The sequence below is a fragment of the Malania oleifera genome, chromosome 6 (assembly GCF_029873635.1).
Source record: "Malania oleifera isolate guangnan ecotype guangnan chromosome 6, ASM2987363v1, whole genome shotgun sequence".
NCBI classification, from domain to species: domain Eukaryota; kingdom Viridiplantae; phylum Streptophyta; class Magnoliopsida; order Santalales; family Ximeniaceae; genus Malania; species Malania oleifera.
The window spans coordinates 9,815,474-9,829,126 of NC_080422.1; the positions used below are offsets into that span (position 1 = coordinate 9,815,474).

Genomic DNA, 13,653 nt, shown 5'->3' on the forward strand with positions numbered 1-13,653 from the left:
CTGGTGGAGTGGAATGAAGAGGGGGATAGCCGAATTTGTTCAGCAATGCTTAACGTGTCAAGAGGTTAAAGTTGAGCACTAGAGACCGGTAGGACATTTGCAGCTATTGTTCATTCCAGAATGGAAATGGAACCACGTTTCGATGGACTTCGTTAAGGGGTTACCACTAGTACGACAGGGACAGAATGTGATTTGGGTGGTTGTAAATCGTCTGACGAAGACCACCCATTTCATCCCTATTAAAAGCGGTTATTCCATGGATATATTGGCAGAGATATATGTTTAGGAGATAGTTCGTGTTCATGGAGTACTAGTATCCATAGTCTCGGACCGAGATCCTCGGTTTACTTCACGATTCTGGAAAAGTTTCCAAGAGGCTATGGGTATGCAGTTAGCTTTTAGCACTGCTTTTCATCCCCATACAGATGGTCAAACTGAGAGGACGATTCATACACTAGAGGATATGCTTCGTGCTTGTGTTCTTGATTTTGGAGGCAATTGGATCTAGTTTATGCCGTTTGTTGAATTTGCTTATAATAATAGCTATCAGGCTAGTATCGACATGGCTCCATACGAGGCTTTATATGGCAGGAGATGTCGTTCTCCTCTTTTCTGGGATGCAGTAGGTGAAAGGCGAGTTTTGGGTCCCGAGATAATATAGCAGGCATCCGACAAAGTCTGATTAATTAGAGAAAGAATTAATACAGCATAGAGTCGGCAGAAAAGTTATCTAGACACTCACCGCCGAGAGTTGGAATTTGATGTGGGAGATCGAGTATTTTTGAAGATAGCTCCTCTGAAAGGAGTTATGAGATTTGGAAAGAAGGGCAAGTTGAGCCCTAGGTATATTGGCCCTTTTGAGATACTTGAGAGAATAGGGTCAGTTGCCTACAGGCTAGCTTTGTCGCCAGCTTTGGCTCGTATTCATGATGTGTTTCATGTTGCCATGTTACGGAAATACGTCCCAGACCCATCCCACATCATTAGCTATGCAAAGATAAAGCTTAAGGATTCATTGGCATATGAAGAGGTACTAGCATAGATTTTGGATAGAAAGGTTCAGACTTTATACACTAAAGAAATACAGTTAGTCAAAGTTTTGTGGAGGAATCATGCTATAGAAGAAGCTTCTTGGGTACTTGAGGAGCAGATTAGACAGAGATACCCGCAGTTGTTCCAAGAGGTAAAGAGGTATTCAGGTAAAGTATAATAGTTAGATAGGTTTCTTTTGCAGGTACATGTATTGATTTTAGTTAGTAGATAGTTTTTAGTTTTATATGTGTAATCTTTCAGAACATAAATGTAACCACGGTATTCCTCCGCTACAAGTGAGGCAGGTAATAATATAAGTAGCCCCTTTTTCCTTTACAGAATGATGAAGCGTATAGATGGGGATATAGATAGTAAATTTCGAGGATAAAATTTTATAAGGAGGAGAGAATGTAACAACCAGGGAAATATTGATATTTAAATATTAAAGAGAGAGGAAAAATGAAAACAGAAATGGAAGAAGGCAGTAGGTTTCATCGACGATATTGCATTTTGGAGATAATAATAATAATAATACTTTCAAGGAATTGCCTGGACTTATTGACGAATACAGGGGTTCGTCGATGAGAAAATACCGAGAGACGGATTTGGGCTACTCTGAATTTCATCGACAAATACAGGGATTCGTCGACAAATTTACTAAGGATTCGTCGACGAAGTGATGTGTCTCGTCGACGAATCTGGCCCTATAAATAGTGGGAAATTGGGATTTTTATCATATTCAGCGCCTCCCTCTCTCTCTTTACAACCCTCTCTTACTTCTCTCTTCGTTTCTAGGCCTGTTTCTCACCGGATCGAAGATCTGAGGCTACCATGATGCTCCTGGCGAAATTCTTTGCAAGTCTGCTGGAGCTGATCGTTGAAAAGTTGGGTTGGATTTCGTCCCAATCTCAGGATAAGGCATTTTATTCAGTATTTGTCTTTCCCTCAGTTATGAGAAATGTTGTAGGTAAGAAAATACTAATATTTTGTTCTGGGGGATTGTGTTTTCAGGATGTTGAGTTAGGAACCCTGCGGGTATAAAGCCAGAATTTCATAGGGACTTTTTAGAGTTAAGGTAAGGGAAATATACTATGTTAGGAGTTTTCATGATGTTAATAGAGATTTCATAGACACATATTTATACCAATTTATTATACAGTATTTACAGAATATGAGTTTAAATGCTTGTGTGGCCTGAGTAGATTTTCATGTGATGAAAAATTTATACAACTTTTATAATGTATCATACTATACTGAATGCACAAATATAAACAATATATATAGTTTATATAGTTTTTCTCAGTATATGGAGTTATACAAAATATACAGATATAAATATATATTCACAGAGATTATACCAAGAAATTTACATGCATATACAGCGTTTATACGAATAGTTTCATGGAACAGATATATATATATATATATATATATATATATATATTATAGTTTTATATAGAACAATATGTATAGTGTTATAGCATGCCATGTTTCCTATTACCATAACATACAGAGTATATAGACAGAGTATATAGATAGAGTATACAAATAGATATACAGAGGTAGCATCAAGATGCTACAGATACTGTAGACAGAGATTACAGTATTTACAGTACAGAAAGATAGCGTTATGGTAATTTTGGAAACATGATGAAAACAGTAAAAGAGTATATATATATATAGTATCAGATCCTCGTGGAAAGATTACAGATAGATATAGTACAGATATAGAATACAGAGCATGGTACCGTTGCTACATACAGATAGAGTGCAACCACATATCTCAGATAGTGTGTGGGTACCATCAGCTGTGCTCAGAGAGTATGCAGCCCCCAATTCACTAGGTGGAGGGGGCCGATTTGACGAGGTAGTAGCCAGTCCCGAGCCTAGGAGTGGATATAATTTGGCTGGGCTGAGGTAGTGTAGAGTATATTGACTTATCTAGAGGGCCGACCAGATGAAGTCCCCCTACGGGCCACACAACCCTATCATGAGGGGTCAAATCATGACGTATAGAGACCTAGGAATAAAGCACAGTTATGTATACGTATACAGTTTTACAGTATATGATGAGTATAATATGATATTATCAATATGAAAAGTAGAAAATACAGACGATATAGTATATTTTAAATTATGAAAGAAAGATATGCTTTACATATTATTTGTTGCATTACAGTTCAGTTACTATTTAAAAGTACTCTTAACTTAGTTGCCACACACTAGTAATAGCATATTTCCACTTACTGAGCATCGAATCACCCCATTACTTTAACATTTTTCAGGTGAGCTAGTTAGGCGAGTAGATCAAGCTCGCGGATAGAAAGTATTCTGATTACCCTGGTTATAGGGTGAGTTTTTGATAGAGTTGTGTATATTTTTGGGTAGATGATGCTGGAGGGGTATTTTTGTATGACTATGGTCTATATATACTGGATTCTGGTATTGTATAATATATATGTGAATGGTTGTATGATTTGTGTTTCCGCTGCTTAGATATGGATATGGATATGGATATATAGATATATAAATATTAAAAAAAATGGTAAGAATTTTGAGGTCGTTACAAACCGTCTCTCTCGTGAGAGTAATCCAAATTCTCCACTAGTTGCTTAAGTGGGTCATACCATCGTGCCTTACATGCCTTGGATTGCATTACACATGCCTTCGAACCAATCCAACTTCCCATGTCTTAACCCTATTTGGATCCATCTTCCAAGCCTACATGATCTTTATTGGTTTCGATTACACACTTGGTCCTCCAATTGCTAGCATGTCAGGACAATTAGTTTCATGCCTATACTTTTACAATGTCGCTTGCCCAAAGTTACAAACCATCGGATTTGATACCACTTGTTAGCACTGAAAGAGTCCATGAGTTGTCTTGATACACATGAGTGAGTAATAACTTGACCTAAAAGCTTAAACCTATTGGTTCTTAGGCCTTACCATATATATAAGCACCCATCATCCATTCTATTTTTCTATTATGGGATAGACTCGCAAGTGAAATTCTCAAAAACAATTAATATTGATTTTGATTGGTCACAGATAGTTAAGTTTTTTTTTTTTTTTTTTGTAATTAATGACATCCTTTGAAATTCAAGTAGGCTAGGGTTTGACCGCCTTGCATTTTAGGGGTGAAGTGCGATCAACATCTATTCGCTTCAATGCATCCAAACATATTGGGGCATTTAAGTTGTTATATTAGGGAAAGTAAAAATTTACGGAGTAATAAAATGGAATAAAAATCATTGCCTCTCCTAAAACATAATAATTAATCACGACATTTTGAGAACAAATGGGATAGAGAATATTATCAAGGAATTGCTCAATCAATTACAAAATTGTTTTATTGTATGTTTGGAGAGTGTTTGAGTTTGAATTTGGATTAAATTTTGACAAGATGTAATATAAAATTATATTGAAATTTGTTCAAAGCCACCCAAATTTATCTAAATTTAAGGACTGAAATTCATGCTCCCAAACGCAACGTTAGAAACTTCAATCAAGGATGGTGAGATGCTTTTGGAAGCTCATTTCTCTAAGTGCTCAGCAGGAGTCATTCTTTGTACCTACAAACGACCTTGAATTATGTCAAAGAGATTGAAATGACATCCTTGATCGATATGAAAATGTTCAATATCACCGGCCCATGTTGGAATATTGTCTCAGAGATTGAACAGTTGGAACTGAAATCCAAGGCTACACAAGTTAAAATAGAAGAAGAGAAGATTAGTTAGTTAGTTAGCTTGATTAGTTAGTTTCTTTATTCTTGATTCTTGTATTATATAAATATAGTCATATACTCTATATTTGAAAATATGGAATATAATTTTTCAGTCCATGTAAATCTTTCACATGGTATCAGAGCGGTACTTCCCTTCTGCATTTTCTTTTAGTTTAGCATATCCTCTGCATTAGCCATACCTGCGACTCCAAATTCTGAGTAGTATGAATATTCATTAAAGTCTGAAGCTGAACAGAGAAGCTGATGGTTTAGCATTCTGTCTCGGCAAAATGAAAGACACCTCTCGACATTATTCTGGTATCGAATTGCAAAGCCCCAAGTGAATATTGAATTGACATTATCTCTGGTCTTTACAAGGAAAGATTATTTGTTGTGCAATTTTTTACTTTTCTTGGAGAAATTCCAGAAATGACTTCTGCTGAAAATTCTACCAGCTCTCATACTTCTCATCGCATGATCAACCCTTCCGATGATTCATCCAGTCCATATTACTTACATCCAAGTGATAATCCTGGTGCATTACTCGTTTCTGAGATTTTTAATGGTGATAATTACATCGCATGGAGTCGATCAATCACCATTGCTCTAGTAGTCAAAAATAAGGTAGGATTCATTGATGGTTTGATTCTTGCTCCTCCTATAAATCAGTGTTCTCTTCATACTGCATGGCTGCGTGCAAACAATCTAGTTCTTTCATGGTTAATGAATTTCATTTCCAAGGAAATAATAAATAATCTTCTCTATGTTACATCTGCTGTTGATCTTTGGAATGAGCTGAAAACAAGATACTTACGAAGTGATGGTCTGAGAGTCTTCCATCTTGAAAAATCTCTTAGTTCCATTACTCAGGGCTCTTTATCAATTTATGAGTATTTTAATTCCTTCAAATCATTATGGGATGAGTATGTCAACTACCGACCATTCACTACATGTAGCTGTGGAAAAATGGCAACTTGTACCTGCAACCTATTTGATTTTTTTCTAGTTAGACAACAATCTGATTATGTGTTAAAATTTTTGATTGGCCTGAATGATTCCTATGCTCCAATTCGAAGCCAATTGCTTATGGTTTCACCATTACCAAGTATAGCCAAAGTATTTTCTTTACTACTTCAAGAGGAAAGTTAGAGACAACTAAATAATGTTGTCAGTAGTGAAACTCATGCTTTGATTGCTAAACAAAACATTCAGCCATCTGGTCCTTCGAAATTTTCAAAAGATAAACAGAAGAGATTTTCTCTATACTGTACACACTGTGGATACAATGGACATACAATAGAAAAATGTTTTCATCTTCATGGTTATCCTTTTGGCTAGACTGGACCAAAAGGAAAAAGATAACCACCTACTACACAAGTTGCACTTAAAAGGACATTCGTCGACGAAGACCCTAGGTTCGTCGACGAATTCCTGCTGATGCCCCTTTTATAATCCTTTTTCCTTCTTTTCTTTCTCTTTCTCTTTCTCTTTCTTTTATTACTTCCATAAATTAAATTTTTTCGGATCTCTACATGAGGCTTCAACCATGGTGGCTTGATACTGGTCTCCTCAAAACCAGTAGGACCGAATAAAGCCCAGCCATCACATGACAAATAATGAAGTCGACAAACCCACCTATAAATGCACTCATTGTCATCAAACTGGTCATACCAAAAGTCGATGCATTGAACTTGTGGGGTATCCAGAATGGTGGGATCACAACCGTGATCCATGGAAGAAGAATTCCAAGAAGACCACTACTGCTGCAATTGTTGAAACAAAGGCAGCAGATGAGGTTACTGAAAAGGTCTCGATAGTAGCAGTAGTTGCAAATAATGGTGGTAAACTTTTAAGTATGTCTACACATGTTTCTAATAGTGCATGGATAATTGATTCTGGTGCTACTGATCATATGACATTTGATTCTAGACAGGTCTCAACCTTTAAACCGTCTTCACAAATATTTGCTTCCACTACCAATGGTACTTCGATCCCTTTTATTGGGGAAAGATCCTTGGCCCTCACTGACACTTTGAATTTGGATTCTATTTTAGTTGTTCCATCTTTGAACTATAATCTTTTTTCAGTTTCCCAAATAACCACTACCTTATTTTGTGTCGTAATTTTTTAGCCTGAATTATGGGTGTTTAAGGACATTTGAATGCGGTAGATGATTGGTTGTGGTGTTAGGCGAGGGAAGCTGTATTACCTAGACTTGGTGTCAAAGAGCTTAGACAAGTTGGGTCAAGCTCTAAAGGTGGATCATTTTGAAGGGGAAAAGAAAAGGCCTAACATGTGGTTTTGACATCGACGTCTAGGGCATACTTCTTTTGGTTATCTCAAGAAATTATTTCCTACTTTATTTAAAAAATTTGATATTGCTAGTTTTAAATGTGAAGTTTGTGAACTTGCGAAGAGTCATCGTGTTTCATTTCCATTAACTTTAAATAAATTAGTTCCTTTCATGGTTATACATTCTGATGTTTGGGGTCCATCCAAAGTCACTACTTTGAGTGGATCATGTTGGTTTGTTACATTTATTGATGATTGTACTGGGATGGCCCGGGTGTGCTTGATGAAGTCCAAAGGGGAAGTGAACTTGTTATTTAAAAAAATTCATAAAATGGTTCATACTCAGTACAATGCACAAGTTAAGGTCCTCCATAGTGACAATGGAAGAGAATGGTTGAATTTTGAATTGCAGCAATATTTGCAAGCACACGGAATCAATCTTCAAACTACTTGTACCTATATACCCCAACAAAATGGGGTGGCTGAGTGGAAAAATCGCCACTTGTTGGAGGTTGTCTGTGCTTTATTAATAGAAGCTCAAATGTCATTATCTTATTGAGCGAAGCACTCACTTCTACAACATATTTGATCAATCAAGTACCCTAGAGCACTATTAATTTCCAGAAACCATCCCAAGCTCTTTCTAAAGCAATTGCTGCTCCAACTATTCCAAACTTACCTCCTCATGTCTTTGGTTGTGTAGGATTCGTACATCTTCATACGCATCAGCGCACCAAGTTGACACCTCGAGCACTGAGATGTGTTTTTCTTGGGTACGCTACTCATTAAAAGGGGTATCGATGCTATCATCCTCCAACTCAAAGAATGTTTATACTTTGAATGTTATTTTTCATGAAGACTCGATATATTTTTCCTCTAAGCCTAAACTTCAGGGGTAGTACCAGGAGGAAGTTCAGACTCTAGACTATGATGTTCACATTTCTAAAGACATAGATAACCATGATGTGGGTAACGTGGATACAAGTGGTATAAATTTGGATGCTATTGGTGATGAACACCCACAACCTGGATCATCTAATCAAGAGGTGGGTGAAGTGGATTTGAATGATATAACTTTGGACCAAAGCTGTGATGCACACCCAGAAACTGAAGTTGTGGCTCCACTCTCGTCCGAGTCCCTCGCACCACAGGCAACTAATACACCACACCAATCACTGGCTGAGGATGTTCTTGAACTAGTTAGAAAACAACTACCATATTGTCACATTAGAGGTATTCCTAAACCCACATATGAACCCAACTCTTCTAGTACAGTTAAATATCCTATGAGTCACTATGTGTCTAACCATCATTTTTCAGAATCAAATCAGTCATTTGTGCATCAATTATCTACTGTATCTATTCCTAATAGTGTGCAAGAAGCCCTATTTGACCCAAGGTGGAAAGCTGCTATGAATGAGGAAATGAGATCATTGCAGAAGAATAAAACATGGGAATTTGTTGATTGTCCACCAAGAAAGAAACCAGTTGGATGCTGGTGGATTTTTACTGTAAAATACAAAGCAAATGGTACAAGTGAATGCTTTAAAGCAAGATTAGTTGCAAAATAATAATAATAATAATAATAATAATAATAATAATAATAATAATAATAATACACCCAAACCTATGGGATCGATTATACATATACTTTTGCACCCGTAGCTAAAATCAACACAGTTCGAGTATTGCAGTTTCTAGATGAGAACTTGGATTGACCATTACAAAAATTTGATGTGAAGAATGTTTTTCTACATGGCAAGTTGTTTGAAGAAGTCTACATGGATCTTCCACTAGGAAGCATGATACTAGAGATACATAGTTAGAAGGTGTGCAGGCTAAAGAAATCATTGTATGGGCTAAAACAATCTCCAAGAGCATGGTTTGGAAGGTTGACAAAGGTTGACTAGGCTGGAGCAGTAGATGATAGGCAATCTACTTCTGCATATTTCACCTTTGTAGGTGGTAATCTTGTTATATGGAGAAGCAAAAAGCAAAATGTTGTTGCACAATCAATTGTAGAAGCTGAATTTAGAGGAATGACACTTGGAGTTTGTGCAGTGTTATGGCTAAAGCTTCTCTTGAGGGATTTGGACTATCCGCCTCTGTAAGCAATTCGACTATATTGTGACAATAAAGTAGTGTGTGATACTACTCATAATTCGGTGCAACATGATCGTACAAAGCATGTAGAGGTAGACAAATTTTTCATTAAGGAGAAGTTGGATGAGCGAATTGTGGAGTTACCCAACATTCGATCAGAGGATCAGTTAGCTTATATCCTCACAGAAGCAGTTTCAAATGGAGTGTTCTCAAAATTTTTGAGCAAGTTGGGCATGTGTGACATCTATGCACCAACTTAAGGGGGGAGTGTTGAAATATTGTAATTAATTGTAATCAACGTAATTAGGGATTATTTCCTAGTGTAGAGATACCATAGATTCCATAGCCATCTATATATATATGTGCATATTTATTCATTGAAATAATGAAATAGAAAAAATATTTTTCTTTTCAAGTCTAGGATTACCAAAATTTGACCTTGGTGCTTTTAGAAATACTATAATAATATAATTAACTTGTTCTTGTATATGTTCATGTCTTTGTTTTGCTATCTCCGACACATCACCTTTGTTTGTTTGTTTTTTTTTTTTAGCTTTGAATTTAATGGAATTCATAGGTATATAAAAAACCCTATCAAATAAGATATATTTTCTTTTCCACGTGTTGATTATTAGCATGGGATGGTTTGGAAGGCCTAGTTTGATGGAGCACAAGGCTTTTCACTATTAATGTGGAAGTACAGAATTGGGCCATTTGTAGCCCAAATGGCAAAGTTTGTTAAGCCCAAAAGAAAAAATGACAGCAGTTTATGTGGACCCTGCGGCCCAAAAATATAAGCCCAATGGTAGCCAAAATATTCAAGAAACCCGCTAGAGGAAGGGCTTGAACCTTCGACCTTGTGGTTAACAGCCACACGCTCTAACCCACTGAGCTACTCCAGCTTTGATGTCCGGGCAGCTTTTCTCACTTTATTTGAGCAAACTTATCAGCCTCGCTACTGTCACCAACTATAATCAATTATCTACATATTTAAAGGATAATATTCGTGCATTTTACGAGGAATTTTTGCTTTCGAAAAAAAAGAAAAGAAAGATTGCAATTGTAAATAATACCTTGATTTATATTTTTTTTTTCAAAAAAAAAAAGTTAATACTTTTTTGTACTAAAAGCTCTTGTTCACTTCAAGAATTAGCGATGATTAATACTTAGGAAATTAAAATATTATTTGATATTATTTTATAATTTTTTAAAAAAAATTCAATTTTTTTTATAAAAATATATGATTTTTTTTTTTAAAAATACGCTAACGCTATATTTGGAAAGATCTTGAATTTAGATTTATATTGAATTTAGATAAGATATAACATAAAATTATATTAAATTTATTTTTTAAAATACCTAAGACAAAGTATATTATTTGGATAATATAATTAAATTTATCACTTTAACTCGAAGTATATAATTTCAAAATCGGCAATCTTTTTGAATTTGTAAAGACAACAACAAAAGTATCATTTACAGTAATTTGAATGTGTTATCTATTCAAATATCTTGAATTTGAATTTTTACGATGCCAAACCTTTATTTTAAGTACACAATTGTTATAGAAGATTTGTTTGAAAAAATTTCTTCAACCTTATATTCTTTATTTTGCAACCATTTAATTATAGCACTCAAACTTCAATTCTTATTAACAAAATAGCCTTTCCGATTTTTAGGAGAGTGCTCGCGAGATTCACACAAAGTCGGTGTGGGTCTTACATTTGAATATAGGCCCCACTTTGACCCTCTTTGTGCCTAGATACTAGGAGTGTGCATAATTTGGTGAAAACCGAATTAATCGAAATAATCAATCAAATTCTGTCGGTTTGGTCCGATTTTATATTTTGGTAAAATCGGTTATTCAGTTTTTAGTTCGGTTATGGAGAAATTACATTTCAATTAACCGAGTTAATGGAATTATATAATTAATTAATAATTAAATATAAATTATATAATTTATGATTAGGGTTCCATAATTATTATATAATCAATAGTTAAATATAAATTAAATGTTAAAAACATACAATCATATTTTTTCCCATAATTATAATTTGATTCATTTAAATTTGGTTAACCAAATTAACCAAAAATTCGGTTTGATCGGGTAAGGTTCGGGTAAGAAGGGTAGTTTGGTCGGTTCGGTTATGATGAATAGTTAACCAAATTTTTTTTAGTTAATTCAGTTAATTGTTGGTTAATTGGCCAAATCAGCCGATTGCACACCCCTACTAGATACTCTCGGGACATGAAAATACTAGCTTTGCTATTTTATTAGATACTTAATTAATTAATTAATCATTTTTGTTTATTAATTAATGGGAATTGCCTCCTCTTGGCCCTGGTTTTTTGTTATTTATTTAATTATTTATTTTTTGGTGGACTAAGAATATTGTTAATTAAAATACTAATGGAATTTGGGAATCCACCAAACCTAAATTCATTAAAAAACAATATAGATAATTGCATGAAGTGTCTCCATCACTAATTAAGCATGCATGCATTGTTTTCAGCTTTAAAAATATTAGTTTTTAATAATAGAAACAATTATAATAGAAAATTTTGATAATTTGAAATAGAAGGTGTATTCTCATAATAAAATAAATAATAATGTGAAATTTTTTTAATGGATTTATGAAAAATAAGGAATAATGTTTTCAAATTTTAGTATTCAAATGGTTATTTATATTTCATATTAGATGGAATAATATGAAATATATAAGAAATAAGTAAATAACTATTACCATGTTTCCTATTGTACTCAATTTAATTCTTAAGAATAGTTAATTCACAAACTAAATATAATCTTAAGGATCGTTTGGTATTACTGTAAAAAATTAGTGAAATGAAAATTAGAAATGAAAATCAAAAATCAAAAATAGAAATTAAAAAGTAAAAATTAGCAACCTTTTTTGTTAACATTTATAAAATTAATACAAATAAAAAATACTTAATTAAAAAAATGCCCATTTTCATCTTTAGATAAAAAAAAATATTATAGTAATATGATTAAAATAATAAAATTACAAATAATACACATTAAAAAATTACTATAATAAAAATAAAATTTATTACAACTATTATACTTAATTGTTCTATTTTCAAAATTTACTTTACAATACAAATTTTACTAGACATGAAAAATAGTAAAAGTATTTTGTAATTATTAGACATGAAAAATAGTAAAAGTATTTTGTAATTAACTTTATTATTATTTTTAAAAATTTATGTATATTTTTATTTTAATTATATTTAAATTCATATGATCATTGAATTTTGATTTTAACTTAAAAGTGTATAAAATGAATCATATAATCCAAAAAATATATATATATAGTTTTGGATGTTAAAATTTTGACAAGAGGTTGTCAAAATAACTGAAAATCATCAAATCTAATTTTTAATTTTTTTGACAAATAACTAAAAATAAAAAAATAAAAAAACTGACAATAGAAATAAATGCATTTTTATAATTTTTTTTCATTGTGAAGAAACATAAATAGAAAACAAAAAAAAAATAAAAATAGCAACGATATCAAATAGACCCTTAATTTTTGATTGATTAGATAAATATGCGACAATAACGTATTGAAATTTTGGCTACCGTTGGAAAGGTAATGCATGTTTCATTCTATGTTCCTTTCCACTCATTTATAAAATTAGAACCTAAGACCTTCGAACATAGAAAAAACATTGCCCAAAGTGTACAATAATTAACATGAAGGCCTTGAATATTGTCATGTCTAAAGAAAAAAAAAAAAAAACCATGAAGGCCTCCTTATAAGTTCATCAGGGTAGGATTGATTAATGAACAATCCAGCTCATGAACAACTAAAGATTTAACATTTAATATAAATGGCACATAATATCAAGTAAGGAGGGAACTATATTCAAATTTGACCTTTACCCAATGTTTGCTATTTATATTGAAATAGAATGATTAGAAATGAAGTAAAATTAAAAATATTGTAATATGTTGCCCATATATTGAGTGGAATACATGTACGAAAGAAAACATAGTTAAAAACAGAGTTGTTGGCCATGCAGGAGGAAATCGTCAACGGTTTTATTAGGATAAGACTATTTGGTCTCGGCTTTAAACCGTCAAAGGTATGTTTGAAATCGTCGATGGTTTTACTCTCATTATAATCCATGTGATTATGTTTTCTGTATATTTCACTATTAAGTGTTGCATTGTAAGATTCTTTGTTTTCGTTGCACATTGCTTTGCACAAAAAATTGGTATGAGAGCATTCGGTTACAATGGCTGGGATTTCTTCTACAAAGTTTGATGTTGTTAAGTTCAATGGAAAGGGAAACTTCAGGTCATGGTAAAGGAGGGTTAAAGACCTCTTAGTGCACTAAGGTATGATGAAGTCTTTATATGGGGGTGAATTGGAAGGCATGGACGAAACAAGTTGTAAGGAATTGGAAGCAAAGACTGTGACAACTATCAGACTTTGTCTGGCAAATGACGTACTGTATTACATCATGGA

General features: G+C 33.5%; 1 non-coding gene across 1 annotated transcript; it reads right to left on the bottom strand.

The window, feature by feature from the left end:
- Positions 1-9,985: 9,985 nt before the first annotated feature.
- Positions 9,986-10,059, bottom strand: TRNAN-GUU (transfer RNA asparagine (anticodon GUU)). The gene has a single exon. It is a non-coding gene; the product is annotated as a tRNA-Asn (tRNA).
- Positions 10,060-13,653: the final 3,594 nt, after the last annotated feature.